This window comes from Eschrichtius robustus, chromosome 9 (genome assembly GCF_028021215.1).
Source record: "Eschrichtius robustus isolate mEscRob2 chromosome 9, mEscRob2.pri, whole genome shotgun sequence".
Lineage (NCBI taxonomy): Eukaryota > Metazoa > Chordata > Mammalia > Artiodactyla > Eschrichtiidae > Eschrichtius > Eschrichtius robustus.
In genome coordinates, this window is record NC_090832.1 from 34542140 (window position 1) to 34559533 (window position 17394).

Sequence of the window (17394 nt, forward strand, 5' to 3'; positions counted from 1 at the left end):
TGCAGTACTGGTACTACTGGTACTTCAATTAGTGTTTATTGATTTGAATTCTTTACTGGTAATTAGATTCATTGAGCTCTGATATTACCTGAGAAGATGTTATCAGCCCCAAACATTTAATCCCAGCCATCACAAACTTAACACAACCAAGCTTTTTAAAAATCATACATATAATAATAAGGTTTTTCATCTTATATTTTCAATTATTTGCAACAGTTTTAATTAAAACCTTTCTATGTTTCATGTACCTATAGCTATGTTCACACAGCCTCCTGTGATTGAGGGAACAAAATCCAGTCTCTCATAGATGGGGACTTAATGTTACTGTAATTGTAACAATTGTTGGGTTATGGGTTTTTTTTTTTCATGACATTATCTTCTACAAGGCTCTTCTGCTGTCTCTTGTGTTCAGGTGCAACTGCTTAGCTTGTCTGTTCTCTCAGAATTGAGAAGGGGACTTGACAATTGGAAATTATCCTCAAGAGTCATCTCTGCCAAAGTGGTTTGTGAGAGTGATTTGTGAAAATAATGTTTTTTTTCCTCACTACTGTACATCTCAAATGGAGCCTTATTCACTACTGAAATATGAATACCTTTTTGTGTGTTTATTAAAGTAATAAACTATTATTTATTGAAAGGAAAAGCTTTCTTTAATTGTGGCAATTGTCTTGTGGCCTTGGGCATTAAGCACAAATTAAGTTTTTATATGATGCCTCATCCAGGTTTTTCTCAAGAATAAAAAGCAAAATTCTTAGAGAAAAATCTCTTTTTAAAATTTTTCACATAGAAGCCTTAGCATTGGAGAATTCTAAGGTTGTTGAGGAGGAGATTTGGAAGGGGACATTCAGAGAATAGCTCTTCCAGTTTGTGCTGACCCTTGAATCATGGGAGCAAGTGAGCAGAAATTAAAGAAATTTTATCAAAGAAAAACCGATTACCTGTTTACTTACACCTAATCTAGACTGTGTGCTTATGAACAGTTACTGCTGTTTCCTCATTCTCCTGTATGTCATCAAAACCCCAGTTGCTTTTGTTTTTCACATGGATTGAAAAGTATACAAGCTTTTGAAAGAGATACAGGTTTCAGTTTACCAATTAATAGTTATAGCACCTTGGCCATATTGATGAACTGTTCTGTATCTCAGTTTTCTGAACTGGAAAAAAAAAAAAAAAAAAAAAGACTCATAAAAGTTAATAGGTCCCTAAAGGAAGCAGAAACTCCAGTACTGAGATTCTGCTGCCCCATGGGTCACAACTTGGAGAAAAAAAGAAACTGTATCCATTCAGTTTCATTTTCTGAAAATGAGAACAATTTCACTGACTCTGTTTGTAGATATTAAATGAAATTAAGTATTCATATTAAATAAAAAAATCTGGAAGTTAATATTTGTAAATATTCAATTAATTATATAAAATTTAAAAAATGTTTGTAAATTTTAAACAGTAGTATTACCTACAGTATCTGATGCATAATATGTGATTTACAAAAAATACTTAAGTTTCTTTCTTTTTTCAAAATTTGATCTTTGAACTGTTTGGTTTCTCATATTCTAAACCACATTTAGAAAAGCTTACAGATGGCTTTATTACAATAGATTAACTGGGACAAGGCAGTGAAAGAACTAATCTCCAGAAAATGAAGTTTTGAAAATAGTTAGTGGCAAAGCAATCCAACTTCTCTTCTGTTTGATTCATTTAAAAAAAAAAATTAGGTGAATGATATACCATATCTGCTATCTAAAAAATTCTTCCATTCTGAGGAAATTTCATTTGTGAACACTAGCAAAAAAATTTTTTTTAAATTAAATTGGCTGATAAAGCTGAACAATAAACATTGGAGGACAGTGTGTAATAGAGGAAAAAGAATTGCTGGACAAGGAGAAAGGGATCCTGGGATAGAGTGTCTCTTTCACCATTTACTGAGTCTGGGAAAGTCAGTTAACCTTAGAGAGTCCCCAGTGTAAGAGGAGGCTGGGATACCTTTCCTGCCTGGAGGTAGGGAACTGATTAAGGTAAAATCTTGATGTCCCTTTTCTTCTGATACTTACATACCAGGAGTTGGATAAAATGTAGTCTTTTTCTATGAACATTCATTTTACATAATACTACAAATATATTTAGTACAAACAGTCTTGTGCCTTAGAGTTTGGGAAGTATCACATAGAATTTTTTTCTCCACGTGCAGTTTCTCTTAAAGTCTGAATGGATCCAGTTTCTTTTTTCCCCAAGTTGTGACCCATGGACTCATCAGAATCTCAGTACGGTAATTTCTGCTTCCTTTAGGTACCTATTAATTTTTATTAGTCTTTTTTTTTTTTTGGATCAGGGTTGTAAGGTCAATTCAATAGGATGGAAAGAGAAAAATTAAGGAGTAGACCAGTTTGAATACGAAAAAGTCAACAGAAATGAAGCTTTGTTTTGAAAAGTTGGCTCAGTAGGGGAGGGCAGTCCTCATACAGTGATCGTTATAGACTAAGCTTCACATATATACACCTGTAGACCTCCTACTTAACTAAATTGTGGTCAAGATTAAACAAAAAGTGACCTATGCTTAAATGATCATTAAAGTCTTTTCCAATTCTGAAGTTTAGTGGTTCTATTACACACAATAAGCTGTAGTCTTTGGGAAGGTAAAATTTCTCAAAAGTGTCATACCATTCCATCGGAATTGTTAAGGGAGTTCAAAGCCATCATGGTGCAATACCATTGATACCACAGAGGTCCTTGCCTTGGATGTGAAAATATCCAAGCAGATGCAGAGAGGCCATCTGTCCTGAGACTCTAGAGGACATTCCTGTACTGGGTGGAGAATTGTACTCAATGAGCTTGAGGATCTTTTGCAGCTCCTCGCATTCTCAAATTCTTTAATTTTATTTTATTTCATTTATTTACCTTTAATTTATTTTTAATTTTTTTATTTTTGGCCACGCTGCGTGTCTTGTGGGATCTTCGTTCCTCAACCAGGGATCACACCTGGGCCCTCAGCAGTGAGAGCGTGGGGTCTTGACCACTGGACGGCCAGGGAGTTCCCAAATTCTTTGATTTGAAATAAATGAGCATTTAAAATAAGTGGAGCCCTGCATTTTCGTAGAAAACTAGGGTGGACTTCATTGAGGTAAGGGAAAAATTAATGTTCTTTTAATACACTGGTCTAAACAGCACTCCATGCAGATAGACACTTGGCAGATATCCCTGATGTTTAGTTTCTTTTTCCTTATGGGATTGCTTTGAGCTCTGTCAGGAGTCAGGTTAGAATGTCACTGCCTGTCCTGCTTTAGTGGTATGTAGGCAGGCTTAAATACAGTTACCATCCTCAAATAGCTAGCTCTAGTAAATTAAATGCCATCTACTACTAAAGAAATACATGGGTTGTAGATGCTGAAATAAACTGGGTTAAAAATATTTCTTACACAAAAGAGATGCTAGCTGAAAGAGGCATGTATCTTTGCTCTCCCAACAGTTTCTCACTTGTAAATGGCATCTCTGAAGGGATGTCCAAATTCCTGGTGCGGGCATGGAGAGTAGACAGCTGAGTCACAGCTGCTAAAATGAGACTATGCCTCCTTCCCCCTCTCCAAGAGAAGAAATGAAGAAAGAGGTGAAAGAGAATTCGTGCCAATAGCTTACTTAAAATTCACTGGTTTGAGAAGTCTATGAGATTCTTAGGCCGAGAGGAAGCCATTACTTAACTACATGGGGGTGTTTGGAGCATGAAATCTGCTTTTCCTAAGGGACCTCTTGTAATTGATCATAGTTTGTGCAAAAATGTATCTTATTTCTCTAGAGATTTTTCCTGCATTTGTAGGAATGGCTGTATGATCTGGCATATGGGTTGCGACTGCTTGTTTAGTCTGCATTTTGATTTGGTAATACCTGGCTTGCTTGTTGGCTTTTCTCCTCAAGTTTGATGCTGCTCTTCCCTTTGAAACGCTTATTCCCATCCATTTGAAGAAAGTTCAGAAATGCCAACTTTGCTTGGATTTGGATCCTGGATTGGTGCCTCACTAGCAATGTGACCTCGAGCTAATAACTGAAGCTCAGGTAAACTAAGCTTACCTTAGTTTCTTCATCTACAAAATGGAAGTACTGATAGTACCTACTTTTTCAGGTTACTGTGAGGATTAAATGAATTACTTCACATAAAGTGTTTAGGATAGTACCTTGTCCATAGTAGCCACTCGGCATAGTTAGCTGCAATTATTGCTGTTGCTGCCGGTGTAGTTTTCATCTCTACTATAGTGACGTGTGTTTCTTTTACTACTTCTAACACATTTATACTTCTGTATAAAGAATATCCTATATATATAAAGAATATAAAGATATAAAGAATATCCCCTTTTGGTAGTAGCATTGAAGGTGAGTACAGAGAGATAGTAATCTACCAAAAAAGTTAACATGGCAGCTAAGAGGAAGAGCACTAAGAAATTAACATCTGTTCAATATCACCATTATAAATATTGTTTTAGAAATTCCTGTGGATTTAAATAATTATACATACACAAACACACAAAGGAGAACAAATGTAGCATTATATAGACATTATGAATTTATACTTTGGAGTCCTAGTAGCGTGAATTGTAACACTATTAGATTTACAGCATTGGCAAAATGGCTGGGTACTATAAATTTTAGGAAAGTGGTAGCTTTCGTAAATCTTAGCAATAAGCAGTAAGATAATATAATGTGGGAAAGCCTAGAAAGAAATACACACCAAAATGTTTGCACTGATTATCTCTGGTTGGTGGGAATATATGTGATTATTTTTAATTAAAAAAAAAACAAACCTGTTGTTTAGTGCTTACTACGTGCTGTGAACTGTGTTAAATATTTTTTTTTCATGTGAAAAATAGCTGTTGGCTTTACACTTTGTATTCTTATCAAATATTTTCATTAATCTCCTCTGAGAACCATAAAGCGTTTCTGAGTTTTATTTGTGAATTCTAATGCATCTAAAAATTGTAATTGCAAAAATACATACCAAATGGTACACATTGTAATTTCCTATTACTTATGTCTGCTTGAAGCTGTCAATATGTAGAGAATAGTTTTGATCATAGGATTGAAATAAAGCTGCTCTCAATTTTGGAGTGGAAACTTGAAAAATCTCCTCCTTTCTCTGTATGAAAATACGTGTTTATATGTTCTGGTGTATAATGTATACAATCATGTTGACTGGTTTAGGTCTGCCTTTTCTCCATGGTAACATTGAGATTTGGGGAAAAAAAAAAGCTATGCCAGACACACTGTGTCCTTAGAGAGATTTACTTTGTGTCTTAGATGTTGAAGAAGAGAGGTGTGTTCATTGGTTTTCTTTGGAAGCTGTGGTTGCTATTGTGATTATAAATTTAAGTCTGGGGAGAAAGTTTGACCACTGAAGGCTCAGCCAAGTTAGTGATTGGGCAGGAAGTCAGCTCTCCTGCCTTCAATTACTCACTTTGCAGTTCCCTTCCCCTGCGCCTTCTACACCAGTTTTTTATAGTACTATAAAATTTTATTCTTTGACTCACACAATTCTCACTTCACCCTTGGAGGTGTAATTATTGCCATTGAGTCAGATTCAATAGTCTTTCACTCATTAAGCTTTTGTGGTCTTTAAAGAAATTACAGATAACCCAGTTCAAGACTGCATTTTGTAGACATTGCCACAGCCTGGGGCAAGGCCACATGACAAGTCACTAGCTTTTAATGACTTTCAATGTTTTGGTAGAAATATATTTTCTTGAAAATATGACCATGTTATAGCCAGTATCCCCACAGCAAAAATAAGTCTTTTGGTCTGTGTTACAAGATGCTTCACATACATGAAAAACAAATCCTAGTATGAAGCATAGCCAATCCCTTTTATGGACTACTGAGGGGTGGGGTAGGGGTGGACTGCAGAATCGTGTAAATGGATTATGCTCGTCTTGTGGGGGGATATTTGCTTGTAGACCTGATCGCAGCAAGGAGAAGATTCCTAGCCTCACACATTTCCCTTTCGTGTGGCAGTCCTTAACAGGTTGGAGGTTAAAACCTGCTGAGCAAGAATCTGAATGCCTCTTACTTGTCTTAAAAACTTCTGTGTGTATGTGGGCAGTTCTTAAAGAGATGCAACTTCATACGATTCATTGTATCACGAGTGGTTGGCCACTTATATCTGAATTATGACTTTGCCACTTAGATTGAGTCAGGTACAAACTTCACTGTCATATCCATCTAGGCCTCACGTTAGTGGTCTCTGCCCCCTACCCTCCACCCCCTTGGACCCTTGACGCTCTTAGTCTTTAGCACAGCTCCCCCACTCCCACCCCTCCCAAGTCTCTTCTGTTTCTTCCCCAAAAGATGCTTTCATTCCTCTGAGTCTCTTTGTCACCTAGTTTCTGTAACCCAACAGCCCTTCTCCCTGTTACTACTCACTCCATAGAGCATTTCCTGAAAGAATCTTAGTCAAATACAGCTACTTGGAATATCAGCTGACTGCTTGCTCTAAACCATGATTTTCGTGTCTCAGTTCCTCCAGTTCTACTTCCTCCATGCATCATCTTGATCAAACTAAAATCTATGTTAACATCTAACTTGTAGTCTAAAATTAAATGCAAAATTGAGAGATAAGAGGAGGGGTTAGGCAGGTACTTGAAGTTGGAAGATATTTTCTTATTTCCTCTAATAAGGTTAACATGTGATTTCACTAACTGATTGAATTATAATCTACCAATTGAAAGTGCTTTTCTAGAAATAGGTTTTATTTTACTAATATCAGATTATTAGAAACATTTTGAATTAAATAATAAGTAGTAGCCAGATAGTCATAATCATAATCCAAGCATTTCATATGGAAATACATATATGTATGCATTCTCTGACAAAGTTATTAACCCATCCTTTGCAGATAAAGTAGCATCAGAAAAGCTTTTGACATGTTTAGCTCTCTATTATGCCGTAATCTACTTTTCATTCTGGTTGTACCTTCAGATGAGGCCTGAACTTACTGAAGTGATAAGTGGAAAGGAACCATGTTATATTATTAGATGTCAGGAGAATACTAGGAAGTTATACTCAAAGCCATTCTTTTAGATAATTTTATTTTGGAATGACGATGCTATTGCTGTAATCAGTCTTATCTTGAATGGCTTATCATAGACTGTTACTTCTCATAAGCAGTTTTTCTTTGTTTCCCCAATCTGGTTAAATAGCCAGTTGAAAGAATTGGTGGCTACGGAGGGATACTTTCATATCATTGATCTCCTATGACATGTTCTTCTTTCCATTTGTGCATTTGATTCAACATTTTTTTTACCTCTATCTTTGCATCTTTTTATTGTCTTAACATTTACCAAATAATTGTAGATTCTATATTGCCTCTTAATATATGCTTTGTCTTTATCTTCATGAATCGATAGTGTTGAATATTTACGTTTCTCATGTGAATTAAGTATTAAAATACCTTACTAGTGCTCATTAGTACAAAGTTTGTGATTTTATTTGTGAATAATTTTGCTGTAAGTGCCCTTCAAGCTTGAAGGTAGTCCTTGTCTTTGGATGCTATTGAGAAGACCCATACATAATTTGTTTTGCTTTTTTTTTTTTGGAAATTGGTTGGCCTAGCTTGTATTTATAGGACTGAGGACTGCACGTATGTGAACATTTATGTAGGGTAGATTTCGAGAAGTGTTATTGCTGGTTTGAAAGGCAAGTGATTAAAAACCAAATTGCCCCCCCTCCCCCCAGCCAAAAGTGCCTTTTGCTCTGCTGTTGTTACCCCGTGTACTGTCAATACTAGATATTATTAATCTTTAAAGTTTTGCAAATGATATGAACAAAAATGCTCACTTTTGTTACAATTTGCCTTTACTCGAATAGTGAGGATGGTAACCTTAGGTTTACTAAGACATTAATTAGGGGCAATTTGTTTTTACTAATTATTTGCTAGGATGGGCTTGTCAGATTTGCACTGTATTAATGTCTTTTATTTTATCTACTTTTAGAGCTTTGACAATTTCAAAATACAAGCTATGGCTTGAGGTGAGAAGTGAGGCAGGAAAGCTGTCCTGCGGCACAGCAGATACCATATTTCAAAGGCTATCTCCATACTGTTAACTGCTTTTAATCTATTATTCAAATCTGTGTGCCAGCTTCTCACCCCTCATATTTGAAAATAAAAAATTTCCAGGTTTTCATGGTTCATTCTGAAGAAATGTGCTTGCCTTTTATCTGTAAACTGTACCGTTCAATGGATTTAAAGTCGGTCATTATGTTTTAGAGCAAAACCTGGAGGGAAAATTAAAGTAAGTATGTTAAATAAATGGGATATAATGCTTTCAGTCAATCATCCAAATTTAATGAGACAAGGATATTTCAAGTCTGTAGACAGTTTTATACCTACTATTCTTGGGAGCCAAGAGTCGCTGATATGCGTGGAGTTTGCAACAAAAGAAAGTTAACTTATCTGTATGAAATTATTCTTCCAGGCCCAGACCTCTCTTCTGCACTGAAGCATTTTTTTATATTTTTGAATTTCACATGAAATGCTATTACAGGCAGAGTCAACATCTTTAAAATATTTTTATTATGTAAGAATAGTTGAATTGTGGTAGTTTATATTTTAGGAGTTCTGCTAGGGAGTAGAGTCAGTGGTGGCATGAATTTCTGACATATAACTGAATTTTTTTATCATATGAGCCGCTTTATCTTTTTACAGAGGCCCAGGAATGATGGGATATTGTTGTAAGCTCATTTTCTGTTTTCTAATCCTTCAAATTTTGGTCATACTACTTTAAAAATGTCATGTAAATATGAAACAATAATAAGGATCTCACCTAGATGTTTTCTGAACTAAAACCCAAACTTGATGCCTTAAATGTGCATAGCATGTAGCTTTACTAGTCATAGGGTATTGTGGAGAAATTTTTAAAATTAATTGGCACAGCATTCCTATGTAGTAGGTGGAAGTAGAAATGGAAAAGTGAAGCCAAATTGGATGTTTTTGTTTTTGTTTTTTTGGTATTGAAATGAGAAAATAAGGATACAGCCAGACCTGAATCTCACTCAGTGAGGCCCTGTGTAAAACCTTATTCATCATTCTCCCAATTATGACTCTCTTCATTAGGTTAGAGTGACTGTTGACTTACATATCACTTAATTGTCTGTGTTGAGCATTGGTTTTTGCTGGTTGAGGGATCTTTATTTTATGTGGTGATTCCACTAAATGGTAACCATAGGCACTGTCCTGAGAAAGGAAATTTGAGCAGAGAAAGTTATTATAATTCAGCCTTCAACACTGACTTGGTCAGAAGTTGAAGTTTTTAAAGGCTAGTAAAAGTCTCACCAAAACATTGGTTAAAGCCCCAATTACTTCCTTTATGAGAAAGGGGGCAGAGATCTCTGACAACAAGGTCTCTAACATCACTCAATATTAATGTAAGGATTTCCTTGTGTTTGGTTGAGTGGCTTGTTTGCTGTGGACTTGGTAAAAGGCCAAACTGACTGTTTAAATGATGCTTAGAATGAAAGAACTGATTAATACATCTGAAATCAGTAGTTAATATACTGATAGAAATGATAATATCCAGCTTTTTTTCCTAAATAAAGAAAATGGCAGAAAGAACTGTCTTTACTCTTAAGAATATATTTTAAGAACTGTGGAAAACCCAAACATTGACCTGTACACCTTCTATATTACACCAAGTCTAGAAACATTTCAATAGGAAAGAGGCTTCAAATTAATGAAAAAGATAATTTTTTCTTTTTACTTTCAAGATGCATTTTAATTACCTAAATTAGTTATTTTTTTCGAAGTGTATTTCAGTCTTACAAAACCGAACTGTTGAACTTCTTAAAATGTAGCTGAGAATATTTGATTCCTTTGCCAATCTGCTATAAAATTTTGAACTCAAAACCTCAAGGCAGATCTTTGCCCTTCCTCTAGGAGGTTGGGTTATGGAATTCTGTTCTACATGGCTTCAGCATTTTGCAGAACTCCCTTCATAAATGAAAAATGATCCATCACCCATCATGCTTGAGCTGAGTCAGGAGCAACTGCTGAAATAAGCCAGAATGTGTCTGATATGGGTGAAGTGGAGCCCACCAGGAATCCCTCCATGAGAAACAAAACAAAACAAAGAAATGTTTAAATGTGAGCTTGGATGGTTTCCAGTTTTACCAAAATGTAAATATGGCTTCAGCTGTGAATTTTATTTTTCAGTACATTTACTCTCTATTACTTTGTTCAATGGGTTTCTCTAGATTGTGTATCTAACGCTAGACAAAAAAGATGAGATTTTACTGGAATAGAAAAAAATGATGAAAAATAGGAAAAGAAACTTGCGTAAATACATTATTGATCTTTGCAAAAACACCTGGTTTCTTATCCTAGGATTCATGTTAGGGCTACTGCAAAAATTGCCAGAACAAAGTTGCTTTTGATTTATTTTAATGTTTTTAAAGATAGAAAAGCCACTTGTTTATACGTGTTTTAGGGGAGATGAGGTGAAAGTGAGGGTTGCCAAACAAGAGTGATAGGACAGTGCTATGATCATATACATTCTCAGCCTTAAGTCACTGTATTGAAATAAAATTCTTTGCTGAAGTTACTAGTTAATCAGCCTGGCTTTTATAGCTCTGTCCAATAAAGAACCTTTCCTATTGCTGGCATCAAGTCTAGGAGACTTTGACATGTAATATGGTTGAAAGTTTACTACATTTTGTCCACAAAGGATGCAGCACCCCGTACTATCACCTGGGGGAGATGGGTAATGCTCTCTTTGTTGAGCAATAGCTTGAGGTTATGCTGATTGAAGGGAGCTGCACTGTGTGATTCTGAAGATGTCTAATCACACTTCTTTTGAGGAGCCATTTAATGTCATGGTCAAGAGTAAAGAACCTATATAGTACCTGGGTTCAGATCCTGACTCTGACACTTTCTTGCTCTGTAACTCTGGGAAATTTTAATTTTTTCTAGTATGAGGTACTTTTTATTAATATGTTCCTTTTACATTTTAATAAACCTCTTTCCATCTGTGAAATCATTTCTATGGCTGTTTGGCATGTAATCATCCATTAGCTCCATAATGAGGTTGGATGAAGTCACATATGTACTGTCAGGGCTGCCCAGGTCTCAAAGGCTTATTTTTGGACGTCAGCTTGTACCTGAGACCTGAAAATAAGGCATAGAGACTTGGATTGCTTACGTCTGTCTTCTGGGTACCGTCCCACAATGGGCATATGCTTGTGTGTATTGGAAACAGAGGATTGCCATCCTGTTTTCTTTTTCTCATATCTATTGGGTTGGCCAAAAAGTTCGTTATGGAAAAACCTGAACGAACTTTTCGGCCAGCCCAATACTTCCCTGATTCACGCAATTACTCTTAATTTTATTTCACTTATAGAAAGAGCACCAGACTAGTGACCCATAGTTGGAGATAATAAATGATTGAGTGAATAAATGTATTTGTGTTCACACATACTGTATATTTGACTATTTGCATGCATGTATGCATGTATCAATGTATGCTGGGTCACAGTGTAAAATATATTTCCCTTTGTTGTCTTAAAAGCTTGAAGCCCAGACTAGAGGACCTTGAAAGTGTCTTCAGCTCTCTCATATTCTCACTTTCTGATTTAGACCTCTGTCCAGCCAGACAGTCTGATTTGGTTTTAGACGTAGAACTGTCGTTGACCCCATTTCCAGTTTCAGTTTCCTGGCTGTGGCCTATTGCCACTCGTCTTGATATATGAGAAAGAAAATCAAGTCATATGGAGGTGATGCAGAAATCAAAGACCCTTGTTTGTAAGCTTTTAACCAGACTGTGTACTACCTATAATTTTCAAGGATACTTAAGATCAGAGTGATCTAACCCAGGGGTTGGTGAACTATGGCCTGATGGCTAAATCCAGCTTGCCACCTGTTTTTGTAATAAAAGGTTTTTTTTAAATTTAACTTTATTATCATTTGGCTGCATCGGGTCTTAGTTGCGGCACGTGGGAATTTCATTGCAGCATGCAGGATCTTCATTGCAGCATGCGGGATCTTTCATTGCGGCACGTGGGCTTCTCTAGTTGCATCGCGCGGGCTTCTCTCTCGTTGTGTTGCATGGGCTCTAGAGCGTGCAGGCTTAGTTGCCCTGCAGTATGTGGGATCTTAGTTCCCTGACCAGGGATTGAACCCAGGTTGCTTGCATTGGAAGGCGGATTCTTAACCACAGGACCACCAGGTAAGTCCCATAAAAGTTTTATTTGAACACAGCCATACCCATTTGTTAGGTATTTTCTGTGGCTGCTTTCTTGCTACAATGACAACAGTTATGTAGTTGTGACAGAAATGATATGGTCTGCAAAACCTAAAATATTTATTAATTGGCTTTTTACAGTTGAAGTTTGCTGACCCTTGATCTAAAGTAAGGTGTTTCCTTATTGAAAGCATATCTGATGAGTGTTCAGGGAAAACTGGTAATGGTAATATGGTAATATTGTCTTTATGGGAATTCTCTTTAGTCTTTCTGGATAAACTATATGGAAACCATAAGTTTCTTTCTTCGACTTTTGCTGTTTAATATGTGCATAGGTTTGCATTTGTATAGCATATATACAGAGTACACTGTTAAGAATGGAACATGAAAAAATAAGGTGCTGTTAAAAAAAACTTGTTGAGTGTTAGGGGCTTTACATGCATTATCACTAATCCTCATACAACTGTACTGTAGCTATTATTATCTTGATTTTATTGGGAAGGAAATTGAAGCTCAAAGAAATAAAATAGGAAAGCTGTATATGTGCTTAGCCATCTCTCCATGTTTCATCTAGAAATGCTGTCTCTTTCTTCTGCCATCTAAGTGGTGGTATGTACCAGTTCCTTAAAATTCCTTAAGTCTTCTTAATTGAAGTTGAGGAGATTTTAATATTGCTTCTCTGCAAAGATGGAGGGGAGTAAATCTAGACTTATTTTTCTATTCTGGTTATTTTAGTCTTATTAAAAGATTATTCAGTCAATTGGAGTATAGCATTTGCTTCTCCAATTTGAAGAAGCAACTTGAATAGAAGTCTTACTAGCTAAATAATCTTGGATTGTATGTATTAAACATATATTCTTGGCTAGAAATGGAACTCTAGAGATGAACAATTAGATAATTTATGGGTGTGTTTGAAATGAGCTCTTCTCTCATCATTAAGAGTCATTTATATCTATCAATAAAGGTTGGGTTTGGATTTCCATTATGTGTTTCAAGTTCCTTTTCCTTTATGGAGGAGCTAGGCTCAAATAATATTTTCTTCTACTACTTAACTACTAGCAGGGCAAAAGAGTTTTCTTCTGGATCTGAAGTTGTTATCTTTTAAGGAACTCTTATTCATAAATTTTCTTATTTTTCTTCATTAGATCTTCTTTGGTATTGAACCAGAGTGACGCATTAAGACCAGTGACTCATGCTTATGACCTCAAAGGCATTCGTTCTTTGCATCTACTTGGATTTTTTTTCCTATTTGAATTTCAGTACTTAAATTGAGAACAAGCATTGTTTATCCTTAGACTGGAGGTAAACTTCCTAAGCATTGACTATGATAAGTCAAATCTTATTTTGTATCTTCAATATTCCCAAAAGTTGAAAGGAAAAAAAAAATATTTTAAGATATCCCAGTAGATTTCAGAGGAAATATGAACTTTATTTAAAAGCATTAATTTTTACACTTTGTAAAAATCTGCTTTTCTGGGAGAAGACAATATTGACTCAGATTATGAATGGAATTACATTTAAGAGATTCAGTAATAAGTTACTTTTCTGTTCTTTTAAATTTTTGTGTGAAATGTATCAGTTTCTTTGTAATGGGTTTTGGGGCTTATACCAGTAAAATTATATTATGGTCTGATTAGCATAGACAAAGATGATCTATTCAAAGTTAGTTTAATTCAGTATTGCATGTGTCCTAATGTGACATATATTAATCTTTCATTGTGTTCTTAATGGAAGAAAGATTATTTCAAAGTTGATGATCACTTACATGAGCAAAGTTGTGTATCACAGCTTAATTCACAATTGGAAAATATTAATTTGCCCATTTTTGAGGGTCATAAAACAGCAGTGTTAAGGACATTGCATTTGCCAACATATTTTGTCTAGGACTTTACTCTTACTTTTCAAAACCCTGTATATTCCAATCATTTTAAGAAAATAAAAACAAAAAATGATCTGTATCTTGAGCTAAATGAAGCTTGTTCTTTACAAATAGTAAAGAACCATGAAAGATAATTCTGTGTGTTTCTTGCTATTAGATTCAATCAGAAAATTAAGACTGCATAGGTGCCTTGGAGGGGAGAATGTGGAAGGTCCTAGTACAATAGCTTTCAAAAGAATGTCCTCCATAAAATGTTCAGAGTTGTCCAGGGCCTTACTGACCTTTTATTTTTCTCCAATTCATCTTTGTTCTAAATTAACCTGACCCTGGGTTTTATTGACAAGTTGGATATCAGAAGGGATTTGAGTTTAGTATTCATTCTTTTATGATTCCACAGAAAGAATCTCTGTTTCCATACTCTCTCATAGAGCTATCTGTTTAAATAAATACTCAAGAATCTCTCTAAATGCTATATGTTTAGGCAATATAATTTTGGGGATAGGAATACTTCTAGTTTTTGTACCTAATGTTTCTTAATACCTATCTTTTCTTTGAGTTGCTTAGGAATGTAAAGAAATTCAGGCAAGTCCAAATTAGCTTGACTTTTATTTTAGGTGACAGCTTGCAAAGCCCCACAAATGGGTTGTCATAGTGGAAGCAGACCGTTGCAGTGAAAGATCTGTCCTTTAGCTGACTGACTGGCATAGAGGAATTAGCAATCTGAAATGGCTCTTCAGAAGTAATTTTCCTCCAAGGGTCAAGGAACTTGCAGTTGCCGTTTCGCTGAAATGATTTTGCTGTACTCCCTGTAGTCCTGTCACCAGTAGCAAATACAAAAACTGAAAATGTAAGGTGTTTCCTTGTTCATTTTCATCCCCTCTGCCTCAGGACATTTCGTGAGCACCATTTCAGTATTGCCTCCTTTTGTCTAGCTCAGTGAAACTTTAAATTCATAAATTATGTTTTTATTTATGAATTAGAACCTTGCTATTTCTCTTTTAAATAGATCATAATACTACATATAAAAATGTCTGAACAGAGGCGCATGTGTATAGAAGACTATGTATTAAAGAAGACTTTGTTTTTAGGGCTTTCTAGTGAGCCTTAAATGGTAAACTGGGATTATGCAAAATGGAATTAGCTCAAATTATATTATGTGCTATCTGTTGTAAGGTTGAACCAAATTATCTACCTCCGTTTTCCCTCATTACTCTTTAAACTCTACATAGCTGTTGTTATTATTGTTGTTATCACTATTATTATTAATGTGGCTTGAATTGTGTCATACTCCTGGATAAAATCCTTTAATGGCTTCATACAATTATAGAATAAAATCTAAATGTTTTATAGTATCTAAAAATGTTTCATATTTAGTTTTGTTTCTGTTTTGTCCCCTACATACTTTTCATGCTCATTACACAGAATTATTTGAGATTATTTGAGACTCTCCAACATCTCATGTTTTTTAAGATTTGTTATGCCCTTGCTTTTGCTTTTTTTCTAATTTCAATCCAATTTCCTTTCTGGCCTGGCACATCCTTACTCATCTTTAGGCCTAACTCCATGAAGCCTTCCAAAACCAACTCAGGTATAGGTAGCCAATTCATTTGTCATTTGTGTTCTTTGTGACTTTGGTCATACTGTTATGATCCCTTGTAACATACTGTATTTTATATATATAGACTCTCCCATGCATGTCTGTCTATCCCATTCATCAGGCCAATAATAGTATCTTTTGTATTTTTTATACCCAGTCTGATACACTGTATTAGTCCTTAACTTTGAAATACAAAATTCTTTACAAAAAGATTCATATACATCTTTTACCAAAGATTTATTCCTATGTTACGCATGTGGTGGATAGATATATTGTACCTCATAGATTAGAATTTATTGTAAATTATAAAATAAAAAGTCATCTTTAAAAAATTCTTTTATCACTCAAGTCAGATCGACCAGGAACTTTTCCCAAGACTCTTGACTGATACGGCAGTGAAGTGCAGCAAATAACAGGGGTTGACCCACTTATTTTGTATAGCTACTCCTAGTTGTTATTGCTAATAAGAATCCTGGAGTCTAAAATTAACAATGGCTATGAAGGACAGCAATTAATCCCATTTGTCTTCCAAATGAGCCAATGTAGGTTCCATTGGTAGTTTAAATTTATATACGGAGGTCACTCACATTATTACAAAGGGCAGTGGAAGCCCTGAAGGTATGTGTTGCGCAGCAGTGAGTCATTTTAGGATTGTGAGAGCAAATTATATTTTGAGAAAAACTTTCCCCTTGCTATGTGAAGATTCATTTCCTAGCAACCTCTTTTCATTGATTAATTTTAAATTAAAAAATAAATCATTTTTCATGAGAGCATTTATATAAAGGCTATTTTAGGCCTTTATATTTAAAAGACAACATTAAGCTTTCAAGCTGCTGAAGTTTGGTTATTTTAAAGGATTGATGTGGTCATAAGAGTGATTCAAGGATACCCATATATATATATTCCACTTTTGAAAAAGGTTCTTTGGGCCATAGTGTCATCTGGACATTTCTGATTTTGCCTTCTTTGCCTGTAATGCTGGCTTGTCTCTGTCATTGGTGAGGAATATAACTTTTTTTCATATTCAGATTGATAAATTTTTGATGAGGAAAATGAATTCTCTGTTTACAGAGAAGAATTTATAGGCCTGAAGTTTACCACCCCCTAGCCTGCTGTTTGGTCAGAGAATTCACTGAGTTTCTTCACAAAGATCCCCATGGAAACTAAACAAATAAGCTACTTGAAAGGAGACAGGTTATTGGTTTTTCTCATTAAACCTACTGCTGAATTTTCATTAGTTCTAATCCATTTTCTTTCAAGATTAGACATATAGGCCAGTTCTGATTTTCATGAATTGAATAAACTAAATATGTTGAGTTGTGTGTGCCTGTATATGTAGGCTGAGAAGCAAAAGTAATTATTCTACTTCTGCCATACAATTACCCCAGAAAATAAAGCCAGGAAAAATGACTGATGTAAAGGGGAAAGGCTACCTTCATTTTTAAAAAAGAGGTTATTAAGTAAAGTGGAAGTAGTGAGAGTGATTGTAGGCTAATCTGATCGGTTTTATGCTTCGTTCAGTTTTTTCCCACTTTTAAGTCATAATTGTGTGTGAAAGCAATCTAAATGAAGTATGGAAGCATGTTTCACTGACCTCAAACACTTTAGACCTCATAAAGCTGTAAGTATTTCATTTGCTATTATGAATAGATTTCAAAGTGTTCTTCTAAAGCAAGAAATTTGGTCAAATTTAATTATTAACGTCACCTTTTTGA

At 35.2% G+C, this 17394-nt stretch overlaps 1 protein-coding gene across 4 annotated transcripts in view; it reads left to right on the forward strand.

Annotated features, from left to right (window-relative positions):
* Positions 1–17394, forward strand: part of PTPRK (protein tyrosine phosphatase receptor type K) — a 554818-nt gene that overhangs the window by 107184 nt on the left and 430240 nt on the right. The window lies entirely within an intron of this gene.